We start from the raw sequence: 14,636 nt of genomic DNA on the forward strand, positions 1-14,636 counted from the left end.
AACCACCATAATCAAGGAATTTCGTGAAACTGTTTGCACCAAAGGGATACAATTCTCAGTAAAATTTAAAAATAGGCTCAATCAATATGGGACAACCTAAAGGTGTACAACTGATTATAAATGAGCAGCAACTTGAAAATTTTCATAATACTAATGGATTAATGAGGTTTGGATGATGAACATGAAAAATAAGGCAATGACCTAAAAGAGATAGAAGCCATGGTGGATGTGGATTTAGAAAAAATTGCAGATGATGTTGGAGTTTCCATTTAAAGTTAAAAGATGAGTTGGTGATAAGGATTTGACAGTAGTAACACACAAGCAAGTCGTGGGCACTGTAGTTGACACTTTTGATCGTGAACAATGAGCCAAACTTTGAAATGGATCAAGGTGTTCTATCAAATTCCTTCAAAGGAAATTGTTTTTCCTAACTCTTTTGATGCTCTTTCAGTTAGAGGAACAACAACCTTGTCTGAAAGTCCTGTACTTCATGTTATACTAGCATGTTGCAGACATGCTAATACAACAACATGTTCCTGGTTTGGCTTGTCCCCTCCCCATTTTGAAGCACTTAATGGATACTTTGAACCATTCCACTTATGAGGTGCCAAAATGACCAAAATACAATGATGGCCTCAATTCCAATGCATTCAACACACTATGAGTGGGCAAAAAGGTGGTACAAGTGAGAAGAGTTGGGCAACATGGCAGAGGGGGAGGAGCAGTTTACATCCCCTCCAATGCGCAGCAAATTGAATCCAATAGCCTAGGAATTTTTGCCTAGTCGCGTATAGTAGTTCCATCGCTAGCCGTCGGATAGCCTATGGCTCAAAGGAGTGCTCTAAATAGTAATGTTACGGGCAGAGATCTTCATAATGACCTTGTAAGTAATAAAGTTAGATGTATCCACTCTCTTACTCATATAACACTAGTAAACAATTACAAGTTATTGGGAGTCTCACAAAATTCTCTTCCTAAACAAAACTCTCAAATTTCTTGAGACTACATTGTAGATGTTACTAAACTAGAATAAAGGAGACTATTTATAGAGTCATGAATCATTTCCTTCAAGAACAAAAATTAGCCAAATATGAAAAATCTGTGTTTTACTTTTCCGAAGAGGAAAATCCAATTATGATAATAAAGTCGAGTCAAACACCCAACAATCTGTTCAATCCACATGCAAAACTAGAAGCACCCTCTAGCCTGTGCGGGACAAAATTTTAGGATTTTTGTTCTAATTTTCTTACCAAATTTGAGTTTCTTTTCTTGAAGTAAAGTCAAAGTAATACCATAATTACTGTTACTTTTTCTATAGGAAAATATAATTCTCTTCTATATTTAGCTAACCTCTTACTTGGAGGAAAAATTTTGGACCTCTATAAATAGAAGGCCCCTCTTCTCGTACAATAACACAATAACATCCACAATGTAGTTGTTTAAAAGAGTTCTCGTACAATAACACAATAACATCCACAATGTAGTTGTTTAAAACAGTTTTGTTTAGGGGGAGATTTCTCCCACAATAATTTAGGTTTTATATTATTTTCTTATATATAGGTTGTCTGACCAAATCATTTTAATAATATGATTTTTCATTTATTTTTCTCTATCACTTGATTTATTGCATTCATGATTTGCAACTAGAAGCTTTCGCATGACACCCTCTCAATTTTGAACCCGACACAAAAACCACTTAGGTCAGAAAAAGGTCTCGTGTATCACAAAGAACCTGATAATCGGCTACATATTCAATGTGACGTTAACAAAAACAGCTTTCATCGACTACCCACTGCTGCAAAGCACGGGCCACTTCTGGAAGCCATGTTCAAATTTCCCCATCATCAACAAACTTCTCAAGGGCATCCAAAGGACCACATTTAGCTAAAGAAATGTAATGCATTAATATGTTTCACCAATATATTATGTTTCACCAATTTATTAATTCGTAGAAAAAAGAAAAGACTTCCCATTCATTGTTCACATCAAATCAGGTAGTACTGCAAGTTAGTTCTTCAAAACAAGTGTTAGTTATTATAATGTGCTATTTCCGCAATGATATTAGCTAGAATATCATAGCCTTAACAAATTTCAAGGTAAAACGAACAAACCAACTACAAATGCAAACTGATCCACATTTGGAGAAAACTTAAGAAGTTTTATTTCCAACAAATTAGATCAATTGAAATAGTTGGAGCTTTATGCCAACATGGAAAAGTTTTATTGGCTTTTCAAGTAGGTTCAATTTCATAATTGAATTTCTACACTTCTTTTAGAATTTCCAAAATGACAAAGAACATAAATTGCATCTAACCAGTTAAACAATAATTAACTCAGTAAATGAACTACACAATCAAAATTGTAGTGTTAGACGAAGTTCACAAATTTGAACTTTGAACTTCCAATTGTTGTCCGTGTAACTTCTTATTTGAATTGCCTAGAAGTTCCACAAAATCGTTGCCAGTAACCACTCTTGTAACTGCTCTTGATGGTTAAGCATTATAAGAGGATAACGCCGGTTGGTCCCTAATCATAAGAAATCTTCTCAAAACTTACACCATCTATAGTGAGACATTCTGAGTGTTTAGATGACTCACCGAAAGTGGAAAGTGGACGCCGATGGCGCCACACTCCGACAATGACAGGAGGTATGCCAATCTCTAATTTCGCTGTGCTATTGCTCTATATTTCTAATATACACCACTTGAACTGCTTATAGAAATATAAAACATAGAAGAAAAAGAAAAAAAAGCCATTTTAGTATAAAATCTAAGAAAAACAGAAAGAGCTGAACCCTATTCATCTAACAGCAAGAGCAAAAAAGTTTCAACTTTATCTCGCAAGAACCTTGTTTCATCCAATGGCCAATCGAGTTCTCCTAATTGCAGACTAATCACGTGGGAGGAGTGAGTATTGTATACGTATAGACTAATGAAATTGGAAAAAAGATGAAATTTCCTGCTGAAGAAAGTTGAACAAAACAATTCCTAAATTTGCTAAAATGCAGCTTCAAAAACAACCTGGAAAAGCAGCCTAAATGCAAAAAAAAAAAAAAAAAAAAAAAAAAAATGGCCAAAAGGTCACTTTGCCTTTGCCAAATTATATTTGACATTTAGACACCGTTTTGAACGTTATGTATCAATCTCACTTTCAAACCTACTGTTAAAATTGGTTTTGGGTCTAACTCACATCCTAAAAGCTAGCTCAAAAGGGGAGGATTGTTCAAGCCTTATAAGGAGACCACTCATCTCATTAACCACCAATGTGGGACTTTCTTCTCTTTCTTCTAGCATCCCCTCACGCCCAGAGCTTAACTGGACATGGAAAATCTCTCCCAAATCTCAATACGGAGGCCTAACATTAAATGAGATGGATCTGGCTCTAATACCATATTAAAAAGAAGAGTAGTCATCTTTTTTGAAAAGAGATTAAAAAGAAAAGTAGTCATCTTTTTTGAAACAAAAGGACTAACTAATACGAATAAATTCCTACCTCACTATGTTTTGAAAAAATACAAAACACCCTCACCCCAATCATCACCAAAAATGGTCTAATTAAATTGCCAAAAATTAAGAAAAACCCATCCAAAATAAGAACCCCCTTCCTATTTGCCTCCAAAACATCCCTTTTCTTCAACTATAAACTCCCTAATTTGAGCCAAATTACCATGTTTTCTGGCCCAAAATAAGACACTTTCATTATTAAAAGTTGAAATTCACCATTTTTACCCTTGAATCTTTCAAATTTTTGGCAAATAGATCTTGAAGTTGTTTTCTTTCTTCTTGTGAAATCTTTCATATTTCTAACTCATTTAGCTACATTAGAGGGTATTTTTGCACTGCTAAATACTACATTATATCAGTATCCATTGCGGTAGGTGCAATCGTAGTTGGTAAGCCCCAATTCACGATCCTTTTTTGTCTTATGAGTTTTAGCTACAATCATCGACCACTTACAATCCATTATATGCCACATTCCTAGTATAGGCATCGACTTGTGTTCGTTTATATGATGTCGATTGCAGAATATATTGTTGTTGCTGGGGATTATATGGTTGAATGAGAGGAGACTTCTAAATATTGAACTAGGAAATCGTGAAGCAAGGTTACAATTTTTATTGCCCTATGTTGCAATAGTTCGTATAATGACATGATTACGAGTGTTACGGAGAGTGGGGAGTTAACTTCTGATCCTAGCGATGTTAGCATTGACTATGTCATGAATGAATAGAGAAAATACATTCATCCTGGGATTTTACATGCTTGATACTACCTCTAATGGATATATGCCAATTATACGGATAAATATTATTGCAATGCCTAGAGGAGAAGCTTTAACATTAGCCACACTCTGATAGACCCCCGGCTTAGGACACACTGAAAACATAACATAGAAGAAATTAAATTTATTTTACCCCATTATATCCTGTAGACAACTAATATCTTTAACGACAACTACGAAGAAGCTACACGCGGACACATAATCATGGAAAGCTCAACTGACTCCATCTCAGAAACTAATGTTACCAGCTTTATAACATAGTGCTGAAGTATAAGATAAGACATGGGTCTCTTTTCCCCCAGATTCTTAAAATAACAGCCGAACACACATAGAAGTTAGAAATCACAGTAGAGAATTTCAAACAGAGCTACATCTTCAAAACAAATTTCTCTCCTCCATGTTCTAAGTTAGTTTGACAACAACTATATGGAATACAGGTTATCAAAAAACAACTGTATGGAGTACAACCCTTTTCGCATAGCGACAATGACAATTCATATACCCTATCAATTTTGAAAGTTCTGTTTCAACAAAGCATCTGGTCCTCTCGGATCATATATAAACCTCAAAAAACATGTTTATAAATATTCTAAATATGGTGTTGACTGTTCATCTATAGTATCCCATTGTCAATGTTGACTACAAGTTCTATTTCAACTTCAGAAAAATCACAAACATTCATACTATATGCTTCACAGACAGAAGAATGTGGTTACACTTGTCAACTCTCGTGTTCCAATTATGGTTGATTTTACCAAAACTCAGAAACTATCAAAAAGATTTCTTCCGCAGCCATTTCTAAGTTGCTGGAAGTTGTTATTTATTCTCAAATAGATTTTTAAAAAAATGATAATAAATAAAAATAAAAGAATAGCACTTAAATTTGAGGAAGCAGAATAGTTATCTTTCGTTGAAGTAGTTATGGAGGTTTCACTAGAGAGGACCAACCAAGGTGAAAAAGATAAATACGGTATGGAGGGGTCGTGGATGACTACACAAACTAACAAACCTCATGGATCCAGCGTCTGAAGATCCCTAAGGACCTTATGGCCATGTTGCTTTAACAAGTTGAGTTTCTCTCTAAAAGATGGTAGGAAGATCAAATTTATGGACGAAAGCTACTAGCAACTTTAAATAGAACTTCTCTAATATGATTTTGACTTGTGCCTATAACATGAAGCAACAATGCAGAAGCTATGGTCTACACAGGGCTAAAACATCACCTTTAGAAGAGCTTTCCATAACCTAGAATCACCTAGAATCACAGAATTCTTCAATACTCTAGAACTATGCTAAGGATTGCAAGAAGGGGAAAGGTCACACAGCTAGCAGAAACATAGCAGTGGGTTATTCACAACCAAATCAACTTATGAAGACATGAACCAGAATGGACAATAAACTATCTTATGGACATGGAAACACATCTGCAGAGTTAAAAATACCATATAAAAAGTGGCATGCTCCACCTGATTTTATGGCAATAGGAGTTAACCTAACACATGACAACCTAAGGGAAAAAGAAATTCCTATAGTATCAAAGTGTTGTCTATGTGGGCAAGAGGCATAGCCAGCCAACCACTTATTCTTTCATTGCATTCTCACTAGACAGCTGTGGGATTTGTTCATCAGTTTCGGGGGTATTAGCTCGATAATACCAGGAAGCACCCTTGAACTTCTGTCTTGCTGGAATACAGGGATAAACCGTAACACTAACAAGGACAGATGGAAAATTGTCCCAGCTGCTATTTAGTGGACAGTTTTGAAGGTACTCTAGATGCTTAGAAAATACAGTAACACTACCAATCAATAAGGTACAAGAGCGGAACCAAGAGGGTGCAACGGGCGGAAAAAATTACACTGTATATACGAAGTTGAAAATATTTTTTATGTATATATACTAGATTTTTAATCCCCTTGGCTTCTTGTTTACTTATTCATATTTTAAACCCCATAGTGAAAATCCGAGGGAACTCACATTATTTCTCATATTAATAGAGCAGTAATATCTTATTCAATCTGAGTTTACAAAAAAGGTCCACAATCAGAGAAATGAGATACAACCAGGGACGGGATCTTAGGTTCAGGAGAAATCTTAATGATTGGGAGATCAACAGAGTAACTAAATTATTTAACATTCTGGAGCAGCACAAAGATCTAAACTCAAGTGAGGATAATCTGTTTTGGTTACCAAACAAGCAAGGAAGGTTTACAGTTGGCTCGTCTTAAAGAAAATTAAGAGAGCAAGTTCACATGTCGATGGTTGGCCTTCGAAGATGATTTGGAAAGTCAAGGTTCTTTGAAGGTAGCATGCTTCACTTGGCTTCTAGCCAAACAAGCTTTATGATTATATTACAAAGTATTAGACATTTTTCCTTTTTGAATTTATACTTTCACTATTGACTATCAAGATGAGGATGTGGCTGAGATTGTGTGAAGGAAAGCATGAGCCATTATGTAGCCTAGGAGGACTTGGGAAGCAGTAGTAAGGTGTAAACTGTCTTTATGTAACGGTAAGCCCTTGGCATTAACAGCTACTACATTAGCAAGCTCAGGATTTATCTATGCTTCTCTAACTATCACTATGTAATGCTTTCCTCCTGAAGCTTGAGCCACCTACAGAAGTTGGATATGTCTCTTTTTTCTCCTGGTGTATGATCGAAATAAAAATAGGTTTTCTTGTCACAATTTGTGGTAATTTTGTTTAAGTTTGATGTTTTTAGGTTGCAAATATGCACTATGGGAATGGAATGGTAACTCGGGATAGATATGTTTTGGAGAGTGAGTTCAATTACTGTACCAACCTCAAAACTACTCAATTCTTGAGGAAAATTATTGACATTGAAAAGCCAGACTTGATTGTATTTACTGGTAACAATATTAACTTCCCCTTCTGTTATTATCGGAGTTCAAAACTACATGAAGTATCTATTAATTGTTCTTTCCTTTTTTGAACCATTGGAAACTATAATCAATATGTACATGGCACTATTTCATCACGGGTATGAGACAGAAAGAGAGTTAATATTTTGGCATTACAAGTGGTGTGGGTACAACATTCTGAGAGATGATTTCCGAAACATGCACAAAATCTTATCCCAGAAGGATTTGGCAATCCAATAAATTCAAAAGATACAAGGCGGAGAGGTTTTCTGGGACATGGATTCAAGAGGAATTTCCATAACTCGGAGGTGATTGAGTTCCAAAGATTGCTAGATTTGTTTCACAAACAATGTAATCAATCGAGAGCCATGATGGCCGGAGGTGGGTGTTGGGAAATAATTGAACTCTATTTGTTAATTCTTTTTATGAAAAACATTTTGAGTAGGGAGATGATCACATTTTCATATAATCTAAATGGACGGAGGGAGTGATATGGTATTAACTAACTATTACTACGGTTAAGCGTATATCATTTTCTTGTAAGGGCCGTTGATAACTATTACTATGTTGAGCTCTTTTGGTCTTTTTTGGCCTACATCTAGCTGTGTGTTCTCGCTCCCATTCAAATAAGAATCCTATGTGATGGCCTAGACATGAATACTGCATATGTAGTGCATCTGCTAAATAATAAAAAATGGATGTGAACATTAATCATACGGAAAAGGGTCAAAAATACCCCTAAACTATTTGAAATGGATCAAAAATATCCTTCATTTAATTTTTGGCTCAAAAATACCCTTCTGTTTGATTTTTTGGCTCAAAAATACCCCTCAATTAGTTTTTTGGTTCAAAAATACCCTTCTCTCTAACGGAATGCCACCAAACATGCCACGTGAATAAAAAAAGTCACTTGATCAGTCCACGTCAACATACACAAATGAAAAATCACGCCATTTAATCTATCTAACCATCAACCCATTTTTTTTTAATTTAAAAGACCCAACCCCACTCATATTTAAAAAAAATCTGGCCCAAGAGGAAAAAGATTGAAGAATTTGATTACTTCCATGTGATGGGTTCAAATATTTTGGATTGATCAAGGCGAAAGATGAGGAAACAATTAGGTCCTTAAATTGTTGATCCGAAAGAATCGGATTTTAACCGGGTCAACCCTATTTTCAGGAGCTCAGATTGCTACTGGATATCCTATCCGAATTTGTCTAATGAGAAACCTGATTGTAGTGAGAGGAATGGTAATTCAGAGATGAAATTGGAATCTGGAGAGTGAAAGTTTAGTGGCAATGTAGGACAAACCACAAGTTGATAAAGTCAAGAATAGCTCGAGCGAGTTTTGTAACTTTGAAAATGTAAAATAATAAAATATAAGGCGGTGAAAGGGATGATATGAGGAAAAAAATTGAAGAATTAAATTTTGCCTCTTGGTTCGGGTTTTTTGAATATGAATCGGATTGAATTTTTAAATAGAATAAAATTGGGTTGATTGTTAGGTAGATTAATTGGAGTGATTTTCCACGTGTATGCTGATGTGGGCTGATTAAGTGACTATTTTTTATCTACGTGGTGTGTTTGGTGGCATTTCATTAGAGAGAAGGGGTATTTTTGAGTCAAAAAATTAACGGGAGGGTATTTTTGAGCCAAAAAAAACAAACAGAGGGGTATTTTTGAGCCAAAAAATAAATGAAGGGTATTTTTGATCTATTTCGAATAGTTCAGGGGTATTTTTGACCCATTTTCATTAATCATATACTATAAACAAATATTGTATGTCGTTTAGCTAACAAGAGTGTTCCAACATTGGGCCCGTGCTAGTATGGGCCATCACTACAACAACAACAACAACAACAACATACCCAGTGTATTCCCACCTAGTGGGGTCTGGGGAGGGTAGAGTGTATGCAGACCATACCACTACCTCAAGATAAGTAGAGAGGTTGTTTCCGATAGACCCCCAGCTTAGGACCAACAACAGTATAACAAATACAAAAAGTAAGCGAATACAAACTAGTATGGTACACAAAACAAACTAACAGTATAACAAACACAAAAGATAAGTACATAATAAGCTAGTACGGGATGCAAAAAAGCCAACACCACTAACCCCAAAAACTACAGCCCCAACACTACGAACCAGAAACTCCAGACCCAAAGGAGCACTCCCCTATTACTACCGCTGCACTCCCACCCCTAACTCTCTACCCTAATCCGCGTCCTCCACACCTTCCTATTAAGGGTCATGTCCTCTGTAAGCTGTAATTGCTTCATATCATGCCTAATCACCTCCCCCAATATTTTTTTGGTCTACCTCTAGCTCGCCTAAAACCATCCATAGTCAGAGTCTCACACCTCCGCACTGGAGTATCAGGGCCCCTTCTCATCATATGCCCGAACCAACGTAGCCTCACTTTCGCAACTTATCCTCCACCGAGGAAACTCACACCTTCTCCCGAATAATCTCATTCCTCACCCTATCTTTCCTAGTATGTCCACACATCCATCGCAACATTCGCATCTCCGTCACCTTCAGCTTTTGGATATGGGAGTTCTTAACTGGCCAACACTCCACTCCATACAGCATAGCCGTCCAGACTACCACTCTGTAGAACTTACCTTTAAGCTTCGGGGGCATCTTCTTATCACAAAGGACTCCCGAAGCGAGCCTCCACTTCAACCACCCTGCCCCAATACGATGCGTGACATCCTCATTAATCTCACTATTACCCTGAATTATAGACCCCAGATACTTGAAACTCTCCCTCTTCTGGATGTCCTGAAAGCATCTTCTTGCGACATATTACTGAACTTACACTCCAAGTACTCCGTTTTTATTCTACTTAACCGAAACCTTTAGATTCAAGCGTCTGTCTCCAAACCTCCAACCTATCATTAACTCCACCCCGAGTCTCGTCGATCAGAACCACATCATCTCCAAATAACATACACCAAGGCACCTCTCCTTGAATATGTCACGTCAAAACATCCATCACCAAGGCAAATAGAAACAGGCTAAGAGTCGATCCCTAGTGAAACCCTATCATAACTGTGAAGTGCTCTAAATCTCCACCTACCGTCCTCACACGAGTCTTCGCACCATCCTACATATCCTGAATTGACCTAATGTACGCCACGGGCACCCCTCTAGCCTCCAAGCACCTCCACAGAATCTCCCTAAGAACTCTGTCATATGCCTTCTCTAGATTAATAAACACCATATGCAAGTCCTTCCTCTCTCAAAACTGCTCCACTAATCTCTTCACAAGGTGAATGGCCTCAGTGGTCGAGTGACCAAGTATGAAACCGAACTGATTCTCAGAGATCGTTACGATCCTCCTCATCCTCAACTCTACTACCCTTTCCCAAACCTTCATAGTATGACTCAACAACTTAATACCTCTATATTGTTACAACTCTGAATGTCTCCCTTGTTCTTATACACTGGAATCATCATGCTCCACCTCCATGCTTCAAGCATCTTAGCAGCTCTAAAAATAATGTTAAACAGCCTTGTCAACTACTCCAGACCTGCCTCGCTAGTGCTCTTCTAAAAGACTATTGGAATCTCGTCTGACCCCATCGCCCTACCCCACCGCATCCTGCAAATAGCTCCCTTGACCTCTTCAACCTCGATACACCTACAATAACTATAATCGCGAACCTCCTCAGATATCTCCAAGTCTCCCAACACAGAACCTTTGTCCCCCTCATCGTTCAAAAGCTTATGAAAATAGGATTGCCACCTCTCCCTAATGAGGGCATCCTTAACCAACACTATACCATCCTCTCCTTTGATGCACTTCACTTGGTCAAGGTCACGAGCCCTCCGCTTCTTGGCCTTGGCCATCCAATACAACTTATTATCTCTGCCTTTCTCCTCTAAAGCCGCATACAAACTCTCAAAAGCTGCTTTCTTAGCCACCGTAACCGCTAACTTAGCCTCTCTTCTAGTAACATTATACTCATCTTTATTCTTCTTTCTTTCCTCATCATCCTTGCTCCCAACCAACTTAGCATAAGCCACCTTCTTAGACTCCACCTTTTTTTTGACCTCTTTGTTCCACCACCAGTTTCCTCGATGTTTACCAGATCGACCTCTCGAGACACCCAACGCCTCTTTAGTGGTCTCCCTAATGCAACTGGAAGTCATCTCCCACATATTATCCACCCCCCTCTACTCTTCCAAGCCCTCCTACTCTTCAGTATGGGCCATCACTATCAAGTATAATATAAGTTACCTTTTTGAAAAAAAATATATAGTTGAGTTGAATGTATTACCAGTATTAACAATGAGAGTAGCGCTATTCGATTCATCTGGTGATTGAGTTGCTTGAATAGTCCCCCCGGTAAGTGTAGTTTGCCTAAGGACACCCCCTCCCGGTGCCATTGATTTGCTAAATTCCGCTCAAAGCATTATGAATGAGATTTTAAATAAGGAAAAACAAAGAAGCTATGTTCTAACATAAGTAAGACTATTATAGGAAAACAAAAAGTAATTGCAATATGATAAGTAGTTTAATTGAAAAAAGAAATATAACATAAAAGCAGAGAACTCCTAGAACCTCTTTAATCTTGAGTGCTTGACCTTATCCATTTACATTGTTGTTGGGAAACAGCAGAACAATAACAATAATTGATGAATTTATGTTTTTCAATTATGAGATTTGTTCTTGTTCTTATTTTTAAGATCTAAAAAGACTTTTTTTAATATTTTGTTAGACATATTGGAAGATATTCACATGATACCCTGCAGGCCGGCAAGAATAGAAATATTGCTAATATATTCCTCGCATACTATTTATCATCGTAGAGCAGTGATGTTCAGAACTAAGAAATTCACATGATATACTCCCTGCAGGTTGGTAGGTAAGAACAGAAACATTTCTAATATATTCCTCGCATACTATTTATCATCGTAGAGCAATGATGTTCAGAACTAAAGGGTTGAACCCACTAAATATAAATCGTGGACACAAGGGGAGATGTAATATAGACTCAATGGATTCGAGTGAATACATTATTTTCTACTCAGGTATAAATATACTATACATGCAAAAAACTACTTATTAAGTTACGAACCATAATTGTAGAAGTAATGTATTTAATTGCGGGAACACAAAAGTTGAACCTACTTTAATTTAAATTCTAAATCACTATATAATTTAATTTAGGAGTACAAAAAGTGGGTCATACAACGAAAATTGACAGCAATTGCAATGGAGGACTATGGATGGTCAGCTTTTGGAAATTGTGTGTGCTAGGAGTAGGACATTGGGAGCGTCTTTGAATTTCTCTACTAATGATAAGTCATTTCAGCATGTTAGATCAGCTTTGTTCTTTCAAAGAATGACAGGACGCGAAGGACAGAATATCCCCTACCTATATTCCTACAAACAATTGATTTGAGGGTGAATTTCTTCTCGTACTTGACTTTGCCAAGTACTATACAAAAGCTTCAAACTTGCAGAACTTATATTTGCCCCCTTCACATCAGAGCACATATAAAATAAAGAAGATCTGGGGTGTATTCGGTAGCATGGACACACTTGTAAAACTTGTTTCTATCTAGCACTACTTGATAAGTCATAACTTGGAAATGCTGAAGAACTTCGATATAGGAGATTTTCCTAACTAAATACAAGAGATCTTCGATAATAATTATGCTGCCAGCATAAGATACGAGTGAAGCTTCAATATGAGTGAAGCTTCCTACTGGAAAACAAAAAGTCATTACTGAAGTAAGGCACCATTACAGTCTATAATAAAGCGATACGGTGCCTTAAATAAGATAAGAATTCTTATGAGTAAATTAATCAATCAATCAGCTAAATCTCAACCCCAAACGAGTAAGGTCAGTTACACGGATCATGTGTACCCATTCTGCTCTATTACTGAGTCCAGAATCAAGATAGCAAAAACATATCTAGGAGTAAGAACAACAGTAGAAAAGCTATTATAATCAATACTTAGAACTAGTTGCTAATAAGAAATGAGCGTTAATGATTTACAACAAAAATTATGCATAAGTGCTATTGTTTTAATGGTCGTTCGATTGAAGGTCAGCAAAGAGTTATTATTAAAACTCGCATAGGTGCTTGCTGGACTTTTGGCTAGAAGACCAAAAATAGATGAAAGGACAAGAACGAGTCAAAACCTTAACGTAAACATGAGTGGTGAAAGTTTTAAATATGATGGAGGAATTCATAGTGTCTTGGCTTTAAGTTATTATGATTTACCATATCAATATAAGCCGTGTTTTCTGTACTTGGACAACTTTCTAGAGGATCAAAAGATTTCAGCGCGAAGGTTATATCAGCTATGGGCTGCTGAAGGTATTCTATCATTGAAAGGTAACCAAGGAGAGGAGACAACATTGATGGAGAGAGGAAAAAATTATCTGCACGAGTTAGCTATATCCAATGCTCTTTAGCCAACCCAATAAAGCTTACAGCTTCTCTTACACTGCTCAAATTCCTAATAATGGTTGTAGCTTTCTCAAATCTCCATACTAAATCTGGTGTCAAGTCTGTTAATGACCATCTTTCTAGAAAAACTTATGTCTCTGGAGATCAATTGACAAAGGATGATATTAAGGTGTATGGGGAAATCTTGGAGCTACCTAGTTCAGATATTTATCCCAATGCTAGTAAATGGTACCAAGCTATTACTGCTAAACTTGCATCAAGTTTTCCCAGGAAAGTTGTCGGTGTGAGATTTAGAAGCCAAGTTGCTCCTGCTATAGCTACACCAGCTAAGGAAGCTGCTAGCCTTCCAATGATAATGATGATGATTACATAGATCTTTTTGGAGAAGAGACAAAGGAATAAAAGAAGGCAGCATAAGTAAGAGAGGCTACTAAGGCATCTACCAAAAAGAAAGAGAGTGGAAAGTCATCCGTTTTTATGGACGTTAAGCCTTGGGATGACGAAACTGACAGGAAGAAACTTAAGGAGGCTGTTCGCAGTATTGAGGTGGAATGTCTTCTCTGGGGAGCATCTAAATTGGTCTCGGTTGGCTATGGGATTAAGAAAAAGCAGATCATACTTACCATCATTGATGAACTTGTCTCGGTGGATACTCTAATTGAGGAATGTCTAACGGTAGAGCCTATCAACAAAAACATGCAGAGCTATGCTATTATTGCCTTCCAACAAAATTTAAGGTCAATATACCAGGGAATTTTCTAAGTCTCGAGCCTTGTAAGGTTGTAATTTTACTAGTTTTCGAGTTATGATACTTTATTACTAGTGTTTTATCTTTCATCTTTTGTTCAAGTACGTTTAGTCATGAAAAATAGGCATTTAACTGTGAAAAAAACCTATATTTGAATGTCTCTGCAATAATTTCACAATGTTGAGGGTTTTGCAACTTGGAAATACTGAAGAACTACCTTTCCATGGATTTTCTATTTGATAGGGCTATCCAACTCAGCACCTAAAGCCAATAGCTTGGTCATTGAGTTA

The 14,636-nt window shown here is 37.0% G+C and overlaps 1 pseudogene; it reads left to right on the forward strand.

Moving 5' to 3' along the window:
- The first annotated feature begins 13,653 nt into the window (after positions 1-13,653).
- Positions 13,654-14,360, forward strand: LOC107876642 (annotated as a pseudogene).
- Positions 14,361-14,636: the final 276 nt, after the last annotated feature.

The sequence above is a fragment of the Capsicum annuum genome, chromosome 7, assembly GCF_002878395.1.
Source record: "Capsicum annuum cultivar UCD-10X-F1 chromosome 7, UCD10Xv1.1, whole genome shotgun sequence".
NCBI classification, from domain to species: domain Eukaryota; kingdom Viridiplantae; phylum Streptophyta; class Magnoliopsida; order Solanales; family Solanaceae; genus Capsicum; species Capsicum annuum.